This window comes from Ambystoma mexicanum, chromosome 8, assembly GCF_040938575.1.
Source record: "Ambystoma mexicanum isolate Mex_15411 chromosome 8, UKY_AmexF1_1, whole genome shotgun sequence".
Classification (NCBI taxonomy): Eukaryota; Metazoa; Chordata; class Amphibia; order Caudata; family Ambystomatidae; genus Ambystoma; species Ambystoma mexicanum.
In genome coordinates this window covers 1,739,399,557-1,739,418,491 of record NC_090929.1, presented here as the reverse complement: position 1 = coordinate 1,739,418,491, position 18,935 = coordinate 1,739,399,557, and positions in this window count along the sequence as shown.

The window sequence follows — 18,935 nt, the reverse complement described above, 5'->3', positions numbered from 1 at the left end:
TTATTAAATTGGCTCTTCATAACCACCCAAATTGCATAGGACTAATAGCATACGCCTGCCATAAAATCAATACAGACACAAAACCAAGAGAGTATATTTTCTTCAAATACTGTTTTGGAAAACGTTAAAATGTGTGCATGTTTTAAACTCCAAGAGCCAATACAAAAGTTTTCCCTGCAACATGCAGTACCGAAATTGGACATTTCCCTGTAGTTGTTTGTTATATTTCATTAGGTTATATTGTGCAGTGGTGAGGTGTCCAGCCTGCAAACCTGAAAGCCGTGGTTCAATCCCTGAGGTAGGATTTAATTCATGAATTCAAAGCGGACCTTCAATGTTTCTCACTTTAGGGGGGTGAAGGATGTACCCTCGATTTAAGCCCATGCAAACTGTCCAAAAAGAATGAAAGCTGAAAAAAGAAGAAACGCTAAATACTGCTTTAATCTGGTGTCATTAATGACACCGGATTGAAAGCAATGACACCGGATGGAAAGCAGTATTACTGCGTTTGTTTTGCTTAAGCTTTCATTCTTTTTGGCCAGTTTGCCTTATGTTGAAACTAAAACATAAGGCAAACTGGCCAAAAAGAATGAAAGCTTAAGCAAAATAAACGCGGTAATACTGTTTTCAATCCAGCAGTACTGCTGCGTTTATTTTGCTCCAGTCTGCCTTCTTCTTGGTCCCGCCCCCAACACACCTCCATCCGATTTGGCTACCGGCACCAGTGTTTTGTAGCCAATCGGATTGAGGATTGTATGGGACCCGAAAACCCAGAGACTCCGGGGTCTTCCCCGGAAACCCGGAGAAGAGGCTAAAAACCTGGAGTCTGTGGGGAAAACCCAGAGGTTAGGCAAATATACCCCAGTGCCATCTCGCAAATCCCCACAGGAGCACTGCATAAGTGGAATAACAGGTTTCAATGTTGGTAATCGGGTTTTGTAACACACCAACCTTCTGCAGACCTTGTATTGTAGGATGTGTACCTGAAACAAACAAATTATACTTGTTTTGAAAGTGTGATGGTAGAACTTGAAATATTTTTTTCCTTTTGAGTTATGCAAGCACTTTGAAGAGCTACAGGAAAATGATGGTGAAATAATCTCCCTCTCCCCTTTTATTCTGGCTATCCCCATACCCGCCTATCCAGCCCTGTCCCCACAGAATGTGATTTCGCTCTGTAGTTCTGTTGAAATAACAGGGCGGATCCACATAAAGAGGGGATTTGGGTTTGTACACTTTCCCACAGCAACATGGTCCTTGACACACTGCTACATATGATGATCCATTCTTGTATGAAATGTCACAATACAGTGATAGCGTAACCATATTTTTCTTAGTGTACTGAGGGATAAAATTTCATGATGCCACTTCCTGTGATGTCGCGTGGTGGCGTGGCAAAATGGCACCACTTCCTGTGATGTCACACGGGGCGTGGTCAAATAACATCACTTCCTGTGATGTCACTCTCGGGGGCGTGGCATTGTGATGTCACTTCCGCTGCCCCTGGCATTTTGGTGAAATGACGTCCCTGAGAGAGACAATACCCTAAAAAATTGATTAAAAAGGCAGCGAAGAGAGCATGTAACAACAACCGAGAAGTGCTGCTTGAAGAAAAGGTCAAAAAAGGAACCGACACAAGAATAGTGAGTGTGAATACCTTTACCAACTTGAGCCTAACTATTACTAATATAGTACGGAAAGAATGGAAGATATTCGAACAATCTAATAGCAAGCTTCCATGCCCTCTTTTTGCCTCCCGAAAATCCACGACCATAGGCAATAGGGTGAGCAGCAGCAAATTTAAAGGCAAGAAACCAGAACAAGACAGTCTTACAACCACCAGGGGCATGAACCCAGTAGTGGGTCATTACCCATGCGGATTCTGTTCAGTGTGTAAATACACCCAAAATTCCAAAGAAATCGACATAGGTTTATCGACACCATGGAAACAATTGCAATTCACCAATTGCAATTCAGAGTTTGTAATCTACATGATAACGTGTCCGTGTAGTCTTCATTACATAGGTAAAACAACTCGGAAAATAAAAACACGTATCATAGAACATAGAAGTTGTATACGTAATAACACACTACAAGCACCCATGGTTAAACACTTCCCTAAAAAGAATCACTCAAGTGAGCACCTTAAATGGACCGTGCTACTAACTCTGAAAGGGCAAGATACTACTAAAAAGAAGAAACTACTAATAGAAAAAGAACAGAGACTCATTTTCCAAACTAAAAGTGATCAAATAGGTTTAAATGAAGCCACTGAATGGCAAAAAATATAATAGAACCTGGTGAATGTGAATAGCATCACCTTAGAGAGTAATAGGACTATGACTCCATTCTAATCATATTATTTTCTTCTTAATCATAGAAATCAGTAGGCTTTTACCATTAACGTAGGATCACAAATTGTGTCTGTTTCTCCCTCTTTACAACCTAAATGTTATTATTGCAACCGCAATTCCCGTAGTTCTGATCCCTAACTCAATGCAAATGACTAATACTGCATTTTCTCCGTTTTTTACCAACACTATGGAGTTGCTAGTCTGGCTTTGCATGGCTCGTACTACCAGTAAACTACTTTGTTTCACTCTACTCGATTCCTATATTCGTTATCTCAACCATTATCTATACTGTAGCAAGTAACAGTAAAAAGCAAAAAAGGACTGGTGTTGCTTTATATCCTTCCCAACCCAAGATGGCGATTGCCACTCGGATTACTACGGGAAGCCTGCGGCTTGGAGACGCAGCTTACGAGACCGCCATGGGGGAAATCCAGGTAAGCCCACACGAATACCATTCTAATAAACATAGCAGCCCTTTAAACAGTCTAGATTCCTAGCGGCCGACAAGAGTAATATATTCATCCACTGTCGTGTAATACGAGTAAGCGTAACCGTTAATTTACGACACGCGACTAGCCACGGCATATAAACTAATCCCTTAAACACGGGGCTTTTTCGAACTCCTGTGGAGGACCCTCCCCTAACTGGAAACCATATACCTTTTTATTCCAGTGCACTTGATCCTCGAATCTGCATCGAGAGTGTTTAAGGCACTAACTGGAAGTATTGACTTTATGTAAACTATCTGACCAACTACAGCACACGCCAAATAGTGCAAGGTAAGCCTTTCTTCGTTCTACCTCACTATTGACTATCGGGGACAGTGTTTCTACCTAGCTTACTAACGTAGGTATTGCTTTCTATGAACATTATTGATTCCTCCCTGCGCCACTGTTTTACAGGCAGTCACTGACGGTCGAGGCTCATGTAAATAGCCTATCCCGCACCTGTCAACTTACCCTAGAGTGTCCCGAAGGACATGGATCATCTCCACAGGGACCCTTTACTCAATAACGAAAGGTAAGCCACTACTAGTGGCAGTCATGCAATGTTGCTGCTCGAGCCCTACCTCATAATCATTATGCTAACTAAAAATTGTTAATATATTTACAGGTCCTTGTGAAACTCCAGTTGGAGTCCACTAATGACCAAGAGGACTATTCCCTGCTATATTCAGGACCACTCCTCTACAACTACTACTCGTCCAGACAAGACTGGGTAATTAATACACCTAGTATTGCCTAATAAAATTAAATTATTTTAGAAGTCGCTTAAGCATTGATGGCTTACTCTCTTCTTTCTGTCCTTTTTGTCTCATATCTACAGTCACAGATAAACCTTCCAACCATGTTATTATACACTTACAACAGGAATCACCTACCAATGCTCTATGTATGCAGACCATATCCTGTTTCATTTTGAAAGTGTTTTCTGCTGTTTTTACTGTTCTTTTATTGTAACCATTTAGATACAGTGAAACCACTCCTGAAGAAAGTTCCTAGAACTACCAGAGAACTGAAACATGTCGAGCCTTTCCTAACTAGTGTAACAACCTCTAGTTAGCAGAATATAATATTCCCCTTAACAGGGCCACTATATCTAAGCAAGGTAGTATAAGACTCCTGCAGAGACTATTATATCCACGTTCAATCTGCTAGATATTTGTTATCAGTACATATCATAATCTAAGTGTCACAAACTAAATTGTCTGTTTTTAGATAGTGTGTAACTGTTTCACTGCGTGAACTGGATGGGGTTTTATCCATCAACAATCCTTTTTATAAACCAATGTGTATTTTTCTAAGAATTTGAAAACTATTGACTATTAATAAATGATGAATTTTGTACGTATTACAGCATTGATTTAATGTTTATTGGCTGTAGATGTGTGACATGAGCTAACTACCTTCTACGTCTATAATTCTACCCAACCCAATAAAAGGTAGAGCTACTACTTTAGTAGTTATATTGGAGTTCCCCTTTTTTGTATATTAGCTCAGAATGACTCACACAGACCTCTCTGTACTCCTATTGATGTGATGGAGGATATCCCTTGAAGCCGTGGCTACTTACCCCCATGAGGAACCCGCGTAACAGCCATGATGAGGAGTAATATCGGGTACATATCCGTACCCGTGTTGTGATTGAGCAGACCTTTGGCCTGTTGAAGGCGCGGTCCCGCTGCCTAAGCAGGTCTGGTGGAGCACTCCTTTATAGGCCTGTGAAGGTGGCAAAGATCACCATGGCCTGTGTCATGCTGCACAACATGTGCATCCGGAGAAATGTACCACTGACACCTGACATTGACATGCATGCACCGGGTGAGGATGATGAGGATGAAGATGGAGGAGAAGCAGCACTCCTGCCAGTACGTGATGCACAAGATGGACGTGCTGTACACCAATCACTGATTGACGAATACTTCTGACCCACAGGGAGGTTGATGGATATATGTCACTACTACACTTAACACTGGGTCCCTGTGGACATGCACACCGGGAATGTGGGGAGGTGGGCACTGTGCACTGACATGAATTAAATGAATACACACGAAATGAACAATGTCCAGGCAATGAAAGATGTTGTACACAACGGGTGTATTAATATGAACTACAGAAAAGTGCTACCCCCTCCCCCCACTACACCAAAACCCCCCAAACCCACCAATGAAGACCCCATAACCCCAATTAACACCCCAAACCCCCCAATGAACACCACCAACACCATGTAACCCACTCCCATTGTTGTCCAAAACTAATTTTGTCCTTTCTTGCTCTCCGGGGGCAGCATTTCTGACTGGCTCGCACTCCGCCTTGTCTGATGTACAGGGCTGGAGGGTGCAAAGGAAGCGCTGTGGAGGATGTGGGTGTGGTGGATGGGGTGGTTGCCGCAGTGATTGCCATGGCTGGCACGGGTTGTTGCTGCTGCATGTGTAGCAGGATTGAGGTCAGGACCTGCGTGGCGGCCACCTGACTGTCTCGCATCATCAGCGCAGAGGCATTGATGGCTGCAGTGTTCCCCCCCAATGGCCTGCGCTATCTGCCGCCTTGTGTCCTCACCCTCCGCTACATATTGTCGTACTAGTTCCAGCATGGAGTTCTGTCTTGCCTCCACCCTTGCCAGCTGTGCCTCAAGGTTGGTGGGGGCAGCAGTGGTTGAGGGGGCTGCGACCAGGCTTGAATTGACAGGACTGGCCTCGGGGGTGGTGGAGAGGTCTGAGCTGTGGAGGGCAGGGTCTGCAATGGTGCTGGAGGGTGTGTCCTGAGTGTGGGGATGGGGAGTGGACAGGGGGCTTGGGGAGTGTAGACATGCCACATGTATCAGCCCTTCCTCGTCCACATAATCCTCTGCTCCAACTTCAATGTGGCTCTGTGGGGCAGTGGCAGCTGTCTCGCCCATGGAACTGGATTCTGCTGAATGGGTGCCATAGGTCTCACCTTCTGCTGGTGTTGCCAGCTCTGTTGTTCCGGTGTCTGTAGTAGCTGTGGAGCCCTCATGTGCTGGCATGGCCTGGGCACTCACCCTGGGTTTTGGTGTGGCCTGCGAGGCTGCCCCGTGGTTTTGCCTGTGGGACTTGTCTTGGGCCAGGACGTGGACGACCTTGTGGGTGTTTCTTCACTGGCATCCTCTCCATCGGTGCCTGTAGGGGTAGAAGAGATGCAGGGCATCAATGATGGTGTTACATGCAAGATGCATTATATGGTGCTGTGGAGAATTTCATTTATCATGCATTCATATCTTACAGGTGTGTCACACAGGGTAGTTTGAAGGGGGTATTTTGGCATTTGCCGTGACGTCTCAATTCAGTAATGCTGCATGGCCGGTGGCATGCCGTTGTATTGGGGTTTGTATGATGTATTACATGGGCACGGTCCGTGTGTGTTGGCTGTCTGTTGGTGATGGGATTGGCACTCAGCATGCATTTCAGTGTGGCAGGGTTTGGGCCTCCATCTGGACATGGATATGTTGATGTGTGTGTTGGGACATGCATTGCCTTGCCTAGACTCTATTCCAGATCACTTGTGCTACATCATGGTTTCCCTAACTGGGGTCTGCAGGGTCACTCACCTCCATCTCCAGATGTTGCAGAACCAATCTCCATCTTCCCGAAGCCCTCGATGGACTCTATCTGGATGAAGGTACTGCACGTCTCCTCCCAGCGCATTAGTTTTGTAGGTGAGTAGGCACCCCCACCTGTGGCCATGGCCTCCCCCTATTACTGGCCAGGCTGTTCCGTACAATAAGGCGGAAGTCGTCCCACCTTTTGTTACAGTCTTTGACTGTCTGTGGGGTGGTGTTGTCCGCAGAATCCTTGCGGGCTACCTCCTCCCAAATCTCCCTTTTCCTTAGCTGCACCTCCCTTTTGAGGTTGTGCGTGTTTTTCTCCTCAGCATGGGCAGCGAGGGTGTCCGCCAACATGTTTAGTTCTTCATCCGAAAAATGCTTTTTGCGCAGGCGGGGGTTCGATTTTCTGCTTGCCTTGGACATGGTGATTTGTAAGGCCCTGGTCTATCCTGTAAAACACTGGTGGTTTGGGATGATTGCAATGGATTGTGTTTTTAAAGATGGCCGCCGGCGTATTTCCCGTTCTGACGCGATGACGTTACTTCTGGGTCCAGTATTGCGAGCCCGGTATTAGCATGGTGTTATTACCGGGTCGGTAATAAGGGGTTCCTCCGAGGCAGAGGCGGTATCGGTGGGTCCCGTGAAGGCGCTATCGGGGGTTTGGAGGGCCTTTAGCGGCATGCCGGTATGGCCATTACCGGAATTGGGGGTTCGCGCATGCTTGCGCACTCGTAATCAGCCGCTATTAGTGGCGTCACACAAGCACGGACCCGCTGGTTCCTCCATGCCGGTAATGACCCCGTTTTTAACGCACTTCTCGTAATGAGGCCCATTGTCTCAATTCAGTTCTTTTCATCTTCAATAAGTCAAAAGGAAGTTTTGTTATCCACAGTTCAAACAACAGAAAAGCTTCTTTTCTTAGTGAAATAAAGACGTTCCATATCAATGTCTTTTCCAGCCAAGATGCTTTGCCACAACGTCTAGTTGTCCAGGAAAACAATACCACAGTGCTTTGCTAGGTTAAGCAACACACAACCTCTGGTTATATTTATGAAACAAGGTTTGTATCTTTGTGTCTTTAAACAGTTTTTCAAATATGACAAGATTCTCTTTATGGCACTTCAGCACCTTCAAGTGAGCAAGACATTCTTCCTTTGAACATCCCTTATGCCTGCAAGTGACTGTTTGGCTGGTTGTGCTGCCTACAGTCTGCTTGCTACGTGGGAAATTGGGAAACGTGGGAAATTGCCTCGGATTACTGACTTGTTCGTGGCGATGCCGTCTGCAAGGGGAAGCACCTGCTATATTTGGCCCTAGCAACTCGCGGTTCAGCGAGTGTCTACAAAGACTAAAGTAACTATTTTGCTTATCTTCAATGAAGGACTTGCGCTAGTACTTACACTAGTGTGCTTGTAGTCGTGCGCTGGTGTGGTGGTGCACTCAAGTGGTGTTACCAGCTTGACTCAGCCTCTTTTCTCTCTTTTAGATTTGAATTTTTTGCCCCGCTGTTAGGCAGAAACCTGTGCAGTTCCCTTAGGGACCACTGCAAAAGATTTAAGACTACAGGTGTTAGCAGTAAACCCACTTGGTAGCAGTCTGTACCACCCAGATTTACCTGGTAGCTGTGGCTGAGCAGTCAGACTTCCCTCAAGAAGAGTTAGGCAGTATGCAGAGTATACACAATAGGCACTCAGGTACAATAATACAAGCAAACACTGACCAGAGCTTTGGTATCAAAGTATATAATTATTTATTTAAAAACACACAGTTGAAACACTCTAGCACTCTTATTGTAAAATATTCTAAACACAGTTACTATTGTAATATATACACCCCTTTTTCCCTATCAGATAAATCACAGTAAAACACCACTTATTTTCATAAAGAGGTGAGCGCTTAACTAGATTGCACTCTAATAAGTTTGTGAGAAAGGGAGGGAAAAAGACAGAATATGAAGAGGTACACCACTCTAAGATTCAGGAACACTGTTAGCAAGGCAGAGAGCAAAAAGTCACGGGTGAGCCAAAGTCCAAAGGCTGGGCCCATTCTTAGAGAGAGCAGAGCACAAATGCGCCCAAGATCACACAGTTACACTAGGCTTAGAAAGTCTTGCATAGGGTTCAAAATAGAGTTTAGAGAGGCTTTTACGAAAGTTTAGCTAGGGTGTCCCAGACTAACCCAGGTTCGAAAGCCGGGGGCTAAATCTACCCCGTACAGTCGGTAGCAAGGGAAGCCAGGCGGGACACGGTACCTTAAGTGGGAAGGATCCTCCAGCGGTGGTAGTTGTTCCTGGTAGTGGGTGCAAGTTGCGTCATCATCCAGGGGAAGAGAAAATTTTGACTAGGAGGAAAGATGAAGGTCGTTGCACTACCAGGGCAGAAACCAGCCGCAGAGTTTTCCGGTTAAAGGTGGTACCTTTGTTTCGCGGTTGTGGTAAAACGTGGTATCCCGGTTGCCGGGGTGCTTGGCACGGGCAAGGCGGCCACGAGGTATGTCAATGAAAGTTTGGTGGTAGTCAGGAGCTCTCAATACTGGAGCTTGGCAAAGAGCTTTCTTCAGTTTTTCAAAGGCCTGATTGCACTCCTCATTCCATTTGACCTTTTTAGGGAATTTTGGAGAGGAGATTACATTCAGTGGAGAAGCTATGGTCCCATAGTTCTCAATGAAATTCCTGTAGTACCCAGTGAGGCCTAGGAAGGCTCTCAATTGGGTTTGAGTAGTAGGTGTTGTCCAATTTTGCACAGCTTCAATCTTGCTGAGCAAAGGCCTTATTTCTCCACCTCCTACCTCATGCCCAAGGTAGACCACCTTACTTTGACTTATCTGGCATTTACTTGCCTTGATAGTCAAATTGGCCTGTCCAACAGCCTGCAAAACGTGTCCTAGGTGGTTCACATGATCCTCCCAGGAGTGGCTGAAGACTGCAATGTCATCCAAGTATGCCATGCAGAAGTCCTCCATCCCAGCCACAACTTGGTTCACCATCCTTTGGAATGTAGCAGGTGCATTTTTTAATCCAAAAGGCATGACCGTAAACTGGTACAAGCCAACTGGGGTGGAAAATGCAGTTTTCTCCTTGGCATGGTCTGTCAAGGCTATTTGCCAATAGCCTGACGTAAGGTCAAATGTGCTGAGGTACTTGGCTGCAAGTTTATCCACCAACTCATCTGTCCTTGGTAAAGGGTGGGCATCAGTCTTGGTGACTGCATTAAGAGCTCTATAGTCCACACAGAATCTCAAGTCTTTGGACCCTGCCTTTGGTACTAACACAACTGGGCTAGACCATGGACTAGTAGAGGGTTCTATTACCCCGAGATCAAGCATCTTCTTGACCTCCCCCTTGATATGGGTTTTCACATTTTCTGACATTCGGTATCCTCTGCTTTTGACTGGCAGACAGTCACCAGTGAGTATCTCGTGCTGTCCCCAAGGGGTCAAGCCTGGTGAGAGTGAGAACAGGGAGGCAAACTGATTTAACATAGATTTGCACTCCTCTTGTTGCTCAGGTGTCAGATCTGAAGAGAGATTGACTCCTTCAATGTTTTCATCTAAAGGTACACCTCTGAGGAGATCAGGGAGAGACTCACTCTCTTCTTCTTCTGCTGCTGAAGCTAGAAGCAAGGCTCCTACTTCAGGTCTGGAGATGTACGCTTTCAGTCGGTTGGTGTGGAAGACTCTAGGAGCTTCCCTGAGTCTGCCCAGATCCACCAGATAGTTGACCTCTCCAAGTTTTCCCACAACTTTGAAGGGTCCCATCCATTTGTCTTGCAAGGCCCTCTGCCTTGTTGGGAGCATAACGAGAACTAGCTGGTCTTGAGTGAACTCAACCATGTTAGCCTTTTGATCATGCCAATGCTTGACCAAAGCTTGTCCAGCTTTCAGGTTATCACTAGCTTCTGCCATCATGTGTGACAATCTCCTTCGGAGACCTATCACATAGTCAGTCACTCTGACTGGCTTGAGGGGAGGAGCGCCTTCCAATCCCTCCTTAATCAGGGCCAATGGACCTCTGACCGGATGGCCATAGAGATGTTTGAAGGGAGAATAACCTACTCCCTCCTGAGGGACTTCTCTATAAGCAAAGAGAAGGCATGGCAGTAGAAGGTCCCACTTTCTTTTCAGAGGTTCCTCTAAAGCACCTATCATGCTCTTCATGGTTCTGTTAAATCTTTCTACCAGTCCATTGGTTTGGAGGTGGTAGGCGGTTGAGAACTTGTAAGTAACTCCACAGGTTTTCCACATGGCTTTCATGTAGTGGGACATAACGTTTGACCCCCTGGCGGATATTACTTCCTTAGGAAACCCAACCCTGGTAAAAATACCAAGGAGGGCCTTAGCCACAGCCGGAGCTGTAACAGTTCTCATAGGTATTGCCTCAGGGTATCTAGTAGCATGGTCTACTACAACAAGGATAAACCTGTTGCTTGAGGAGGTAGGGGGATCAAGGGGACCAACAATGTCAATCCCTACCCTCTCAAATGGGACTCCCACAACTGGGAGAGGCACTAATGGTGCCACATTCTTGGCGCCAACCTTACCAGAAGTTTGGCAGGTATGGCAGCTCTTGCAGAACTTATCTACTTCGGCCCCCATTTTTGGCCAATAGAAGTAGAGTGAGAGCCTTTCCTTGGTCTTCTAGAAACTCAAGTGACCAGCCAAAGGAATCTCGTGGGCTAAGTGCAAGAACTGTTGTCTGTTTTCTTGAGGTACTACAAGGCGTTTGTAGTCTCCAGGTTCAGACTCAGTTGGTTCACTGTAGAAGAGGCCATCTTCCCAGTGCAACCTATACTTCCCAGGCTCTTGCCCATCAGCCTGAGCAGCTGCCTGTTGGCGGAGACCCTCCAGAGTTGGACATTCTCTTTGTCCCTTACGGAAAGCTGCCCTGCTGGGTCCACCTTCTGCCAGTAAAGACTGCAGCTCAAATTGGTCCTCAGGGTCTAGATCTCCAATAAGTTCTTGGCCTCCCACTAGCTCTTCTTCAGAGTCTAGTTCAACCATACAGGGTTGTACCTCCCTCTCAGCCTCAGCTGGAAGTGGAGTTACAGGTGTAACTGTTGGAAGCACTGGAGTGCTTGCTGCTGACTTTTTCCTAGGAGTCTTGGGTTGCCCCTTTGCTCCTGATCTGGTAGTTACTGCAGTGAGTTGCTCCAGTGGTAAAGGAGTGATCTCTGTCATCATCTCCTGAGATAACCCTCGCAGGGTTTTCTCTCTTGCAGGTTTTGTGAGCTCCTGTAACCTTTTACTAGGTGGTCTGGGGGTATGTGACACAACTCCAAGAGCTTTTAGGTCATTACCCAACAGAACCCTACCTGGCACTTCACATTGTACACTGACAGGTTTTTTTACAGCCATGTCATTACACTGGATGAGAACTGGTAACTGGGGACACATCTGCACAGGCCCTCCAGCTAACTTGGTGAGGCATTTGGGTGCCTTAGCAACATCCTCTGCCTTGAAAAATGATTCATCCACCACAGTTATGCTGGCCCCAGTGTCTCTAATGGCAGGGGTCTCCTGACCATTCACCTGGACACTGTCTTTATAATACTCTTTAGTATTATCTGGGATAGAATTATACACATCTAAATTCTGTTGTTCCCACAACCCCAGAGAGACTAAAGAAACACTGGCTGAGACTTCAATGGGTTCATCAGCCAGCAGTAGAAAGTTTCCACTTGCCATTGGGACTTCCTCTTCTGGAGCGAAGGCTAAGGAGGCAAGTTGGATCCCTGAAGGTTTACCCTTGCATCTGGGATCTCCTTTCACATGGTCAGTAGAGCCACAAACAAAGCATTTACCGAATGCCTTCTGGAATGGTGGCTTGTTCTGGCCTCCCTCTGGTTTGGCACCAGAGGGTACACTATTCTGCTGTGGCTTCCATTGTGGCTTACCCTTATGGTTTTGTTTGGGGCCCTCGTTGGAATTTGCAGTATTCGAATTCTCTTTGGAGTCCTTTTTAGGCTGTTTCCCCTCATCCTTCTTCTGAGTTACCCCAGAATCCTTGTGAGTGGCCCTGTTGGCAACCCACAAGTCAGCAGCCTTAGCTAGCTTTCGGGAATCTAATTCCTTTGAATCAGCCAAGTGCTGTCTGAGCTCAGGAGAGCAGGCATCATAAATTGACTCCAACATAAAAAGATTCTTCATACCTTCATAAGTGTTCACTTTGTAACTCTTAATCCATCCCTCTAAGTTTTTCAACCCTTCACTCACCCAGGTAGCCCAAGGGGTACCATCATGCTTTTTGAGGGTTCTAAACCTCTTAAGATACTGGGAAGGGGTCTTCCCAAACCTAGCTATCAGAGCTAGTTTTACACATTCATACTCTTTCCTATCCTCCTCCCCCAACTCCATTACCACATCAGTTGCAACACGGGGAAGCCTAGAGAACAACCAGGTGAGTAAGTAATTTCCTGTCATGTTCTGGAGCCCATGATTATATTCAAACCAATCCAACACATCCAACTTAGGCTCATACATACCAACCAATTCTTTAGGCATGCAGGGTCTTTTAGGACTGGAACTTCTAGAGGAGCCGGAGAGAGAAGCATTTTCGACAGATAATTTCTTCATTTCTAGCTCATGCTTGAGCTCCATTTCCCTTAGCCTTAGTTCTTGATTCATTTCCTGATGTCTCTGTTCAGCCAGAGTATTCAGTCTCTTAAACTCTAGTTCAAGTTTCATTTTCTCTAACTCGAGATATTGAGGACTTAGTGTGGGACTTGGTAAAGGCCCAGTAGGTACAGCAGGTAGAGCAGACAGAGGCCTAGGGGGGACAGTCACAGCAGCCTCACCCTCCTCTTCTGGCTCTTCCTCAAGATTATCAACATTTTGATCAATATCAATTTCTATACTGTTATCTACATTTTCTGGCATGGTAGGTTCCTCAGACCCATCATCCAGACTTTGGTTAGCTAACAACCTTTCTATTAATTCCATTTTCTTGCCTTTAGTCAGGAGGTTCTTATGCTTACATAATACTCTTAAACAATCAGCAGTTTTTGTAGCAAGGGACTCTTGGCTATAAGTTTCCATAGTTGACATGTTAGAAAGATTACTTTTTCAGTGCTAAGCTTTGTGGTTAGTTGTACTAAGGTATCCTAAAGCACTCTAAAGTGTATACTCAATACAAATCCCACCGCTGTACACCAGTGTTAGGCAGAAACCTGTGCAGTTCCCTTAGGGACCACTACAAAAGATTTAAGACTACAGGTGTTGGCAGTAAACCCACTTGGTAGCAATCTGTACCACCCAGATTTACCTGGTAGCTGTGGCTGAGCAGTCAGACTTCCCTCAAGAAGAGTTAGGCAGTATGCAGAGTATACACAATAGGCACTCAGGTACAATAATACAAGCAAACACTGACCAGAGCTTTGGTATCAAAGTATATAATTATTTATTTAAAAACACACAGTTGAAACACTCTAGCACTCTTATTGTAAAATATTCTAAACACAGTTACTATTGTAATATATACACCCCTTTTTTCCCTATCAGATAAATCACAGTAAAACACCACTTATTTTCATAAAGAGGTGAGCGCTTAACTAGATTGCACTCTAATAAGTTTGTGAGAAAGGGAGGGAAAAAGACAGAATATGAAGAGGTACACCACTCTAAGATTCAGGAACACTGTTAGCAAGGCAGAGAGCAAAAAGTCACTGGTGAGCCAAAGTCCAAAGGCTGGGCCCACTCTTAGAGAGAGCAGAGCACAAATGCGCCCAAGATCACACAGTTACACTAGGCTTAGAAAGTCTTGCAGAGGGTTCAAAAAAGGGTTTAGAGAGGCTTTAAGAAAGTTTAGCCAGGGTGTCCCAGGCTAACCCAGGTTCGAAAGCCGGGGGCTAAATCTACCCTATACAGTCGGTAGCAAGGGAAGCCAGGCGGGACACGGTACCTTAAGTGGGAAGGATCCTCCAGCGGTGGTATTTGTTCCTGGTAGTGGGTGCAAGTTGCGTCGTCATCCAGGGGAAGAGAAGATCTTGACTTGGAGGAAAGATGAAGGTCGTTGCACTACCAGGGCAGAAACCAGCCGCAGAGTTTTCCGGTTAAAGGTGGTACCTTTGTTTCGCGGTCGTGGTAAAACGTGGTATCCTGGTTGCCGGGGTGCTTGGCATGGGCAAGGCGGCCACGAGGTACGTCGGGAAAGCGAAAAGACGGTGAAACTGGTTATCCCCACCAGTCAAAGGAAGAAGACTCTCCGGCGGGAGATCTCCTCTGTCGTTGGGAAAAGTGGTGAGGCAGTCCAGCAGGGCTCCACCGGTGGTGGTGTCGTGGCAGGTCAGCTCAGCTTCTCCCTCGTCGGATTCTTAGGTCCTGTGGCGACTTCTTAAGTTCCAGTCCCCAAAGCCCTGCTTTTATGCAGCAAACCCCCATTCACTCAGCCTAGCTGTCACTCAAACATGCTAAGTGGTGAGCCGGCCGGCTCACCACTTGGGCCTATCAGGATGGAGTGCGACTTGAGTTGCCTAGGCAACTCAGTCCAGGGTGCCTAAATTCCCCTCCACCCCTCCTAAGTACCCCAGACAGAGTGGCACCACTTTGCAGGGCTTCTGTGGAGAAGCCCGCCAAAAAGTGGAACAAAGGGCTCGACTTGGGTTGGAGTCACAGAAAAGAACACAAACGCCATTTTAGAATCAAGTTTTGGCAAAAAATACCAACCGGAGAATTAATCTTAATTAAATAAACCGGCGGTATGTTCGAGGCTACCGTAAATAATTAAATAAAGATAGTAGCCTAAAACAATGGGAAATCCCATAGGAAAATATTCGCGGTTGAATATTAAAAGTAGTATCCACTGCCACCAGCCAAAACTTGATCAGGGCGGACGGAGACGTGCCCCCTCGACTAACAGACCCTGGGGCAATCGAATTGCCCCAGCCAGTACGTCCACAATATGATGGTTTGTACTGGTTCTGTTCAGAATTTAAGACTAGTAAAGACAATGGTGACTTTACATGCCCTGGGAGACAGTAGTCAGTCCCAGGGTATGGAGTCTATACTGGGGGGTCACTATGACACCCCTGTGTCACTGCACTGAGGGTGCTGTGTAACACACATCACAAAAACACATGAAGCCCTACGGAGTAAAAGACCCCATAGCCCATTAAACACATCTAGATTCAAAGAAACACACTCAAATCATGCCCAAGAGTGAGGGTAAAAGAGTCTCACTCTTGGCAGGAGAAAAAAATAAACCCCAAAAATCCAGCAAAGCTGCTGGGGGACTCACTAGGTTAGGAAATTCAGCCTAAACAGAGAATTCTCCCTAACACCCGCCCCCTTGGTTTGCTGTTGCCGCGTTGCCGGAAAGGATAATCACCCAGGTGTACGCCCACCCCCGCGCGTACCCGGAAGTGCCTGCAAGTGACTGTTTGGCCGTTCGGCTGCGCGGCGGGTGCACAGGTTATCTTATTTCTGATAGTTTGGTGAGACAGAATGCTTAAGGTATAAATTGGTGCAAGTGTATTTATTGATCAATACTGCGTGCATATAGCTAGTGTACATGGTGTGGTATAGGTTCTCATTTGTGCCTGGCTGTCAATAGTGAATATTTGTTACGTGGGACACACTGATTAGTACATTGATCCCTTTTCTTTATTTTGATACCTGGTCTAGGCTCTGTCCTCCCGCCTTGTCCAAGCAAAATGGTAAATGGACTGAGAAGCGGGAGGAAACTAATTGACCCACAATGCTCCATATTTCCTATACCTGGCAATGATATCTCATTGCTGCCCTCTGACAATCTACCAGTGATGCAAATTTTGGTAGCAGTGAAATGATCCCATTGTCAGAATCCAAGGAGAGGGTCTTGGATGAAATGGGTATCGTTCCTAGAACACATGTAACAGCTATGATACACAATGTCCAGAGGGAAAGTGACTCTATTTTACCCATAACTAAATTTAACCTCGAGGAAATGGCAGGAAGCTTCTCAGTCCCCGTTCGATAATGGAGTGTATAGTGTCAATAATCTGTCATATAAGGAAGACACTATTGACTGTTCAATGATGGGCCCTACAATTGAAGCTGAACTGGGGAAGCGTGTTCGGCTGTCTCTCAGTCCCTCTACTCCAGTGAACCAGAGATTGGTGGGACGGGAGGATGTTTTCATGCTTAGTTATCCACCCCTTAGAAAGTTAAAAAAAATTCTTCACACCAAATCTAGAGTCCCAAGGTGTGGACAAGGTAAATCTGGTGTGGGAAACTGATTAAACCAATGATGTCACACATAGAAAACCTATGGTGAGCTCTCCCAATGTGAAGAGCGCTCAAACAGCTGTGAATGATCGAATGAACATTGATATACAAGAGTTTCATTCAAGTCTGAATGAGAAAGACAAGGAGGTTTTTATAAATGAGGCCCGTTCTGAGGTATATACCTTAGATGGTCCAGAATTAGGCAGAGACTTCCCTGTGTTGGCAAGAATATTAGCAAAAACAAAGAGGTGATGGCTGGAAGGTTTAGAATTGATCTTAACCACTGGCAATGCTCTGGGCAACCCTCCAGACCACCGTTCTTCGCCTGGCAAGCCATTACAGAAGGGAAAGACCATATGCAAATCAGGCTTGGCCCCACCCCAAAAGGGGCAGTCCAGCCCGAACTGCTAGGCCACATCCCTTCTGCACGAGACCACAAGCATCCCCAAACATGTTTCGCCCTTGTTGGGGCTCATCAGTGAGGAGTAGCTTGGGTCTCTAGGCCCAGCAGGCACGGGACCCACGTCTGGGCATACCCGTCCCACTCGGGGTGACATAGCAAAAACAAAGAGGTGATGGCTGGAAGGTTTAGAATTAATCTTAACCACTGGCAATGCTCTGGGCAACCCTCCAGACCACCGTTCTTCGCCTGCCAAGCCATTACAGAAGGGAAAGACCATATGCAAATCAGGCTTGGCCCCACCCCAAAAGGGGCAGTCCAGCCCGAACTGCTAGGCCACATCCCTTCTGCACGAGACCACAAGCATCCCCAAACATGTTTCGCCCTTGTTGGGGCTCATCAGTGAGGAGTAGCTTGGGTCTCTAGGCCCAGCAGGCACGGGACCCACGTCTGGGCATACCCGTCCCACTCGGGGTGACATAGCAAAAACAAAGAGGTGATGGCTGGAAGGTTTAGAATTAATCTTAACCACTGGCAATGCTCTGGGCAACCCTCCAGACCACCGTTCTTCGCCTGCCAAGCCATTACAGAAGGGAAAGACCATATGCAAATCAGGCTTGGCCCCACCCCAAAAGGGGCAGTCCAGCCCGAACTGCTAGGCCACATCCCTTCTGCACGAGACCACAAGCATCCCCAAACATGTTTCGCCCTTGTTGGGGCTCATCAGTGAGGAGTAGCTTGGGTCTCTAGGCCCAGCAGGCACGGGACCCACGTCTGGGCATACCCGTCCCACTCGGGGTGACATAGCAAAAACAAAGAGGTGATGGCTGGAAGGTTTAGAATTAATCTTAACCACTGGCAATGCTCTGGGCAACCCTCCAGACCACCGTTCTTCGCCTGCCAAGCCATTACAGAAGGGAAAGACCATATGCAAATCAGGCTTGGCCCCACCCCAAAAGCGGCAGTCCAGCCCGAACTGCTAGGTCACATCCCTTCTGCACGAGACCACAAGCATCCCCAAACATGTTTCGCCCTTGTTGGGGCTCATCAGTGAGAAGTAGCTTGGGTCTCTAGGCCCAGTAGGCACGGGACCCACGTCTGGGCATACCCGTCCCACTCGGGGTGACATAGCAAAAACAAAGAGGTGATGGCTGGAAGGTTTAGAATTAATCTTAACCACTGGCAATGCTCTGGGCAACCCTCCAGACCACCGTTCTTCGCCTGCCAAGCCATTACAGAAGGGAAAGACCATATGCAAATCAGGCTTGGCCCCACCCCAAAAGGGGCAGTCCAGCCCGAACTGCTAGGCCACATCCCTTCTGCACGAGACCACAAGCATCCCCAAACATGTTTCGCCCTTGTTGGGGCTCATCAGTGAGGAGTAGCTTGGGTCTCTAGGCCCAGCAGGCACGGGACCCACGTCTGGGCATACCCGTCCCACTCGGGGTGACATAGCAAAAACAAAGAGGTGATGGCTGGAAGGTTTAGAATTAATCTTAACCACTGGCAATGCTCTGGGCAACCCTCCAGACCACCGTTCTTCGCCTGCCAAGCCATTACAGAAGGGAAAGACCATATGCAAATCAGGCTTGGCCCCACCCCAAAAGGGGCAGTCCAGCCCGAACTGCTAGGCCACATCCCTTCTGCACGAGACCACAAGCATCCCCAAACATGTTTCGCCCTTGTTGGGGCTCATCAGTGAGGAGTAGCTTGGGTCTCTAGGCCCAGCAGGCACGGGACCCACGTCTGGGCATACCCGTCCCACTCGGGGTGACATAGCAAAAACAAAGAGGTGATGGCTGGAAGGTTTAGAATTAATCTTAACCACTGGCAATGCTCTGGGCAACCCTCCAGACCACCGTTCTTCGCCTGCCAAGCCATTACAGAAGGGAAAGACCATATGCAAATCAGGCTTGGCC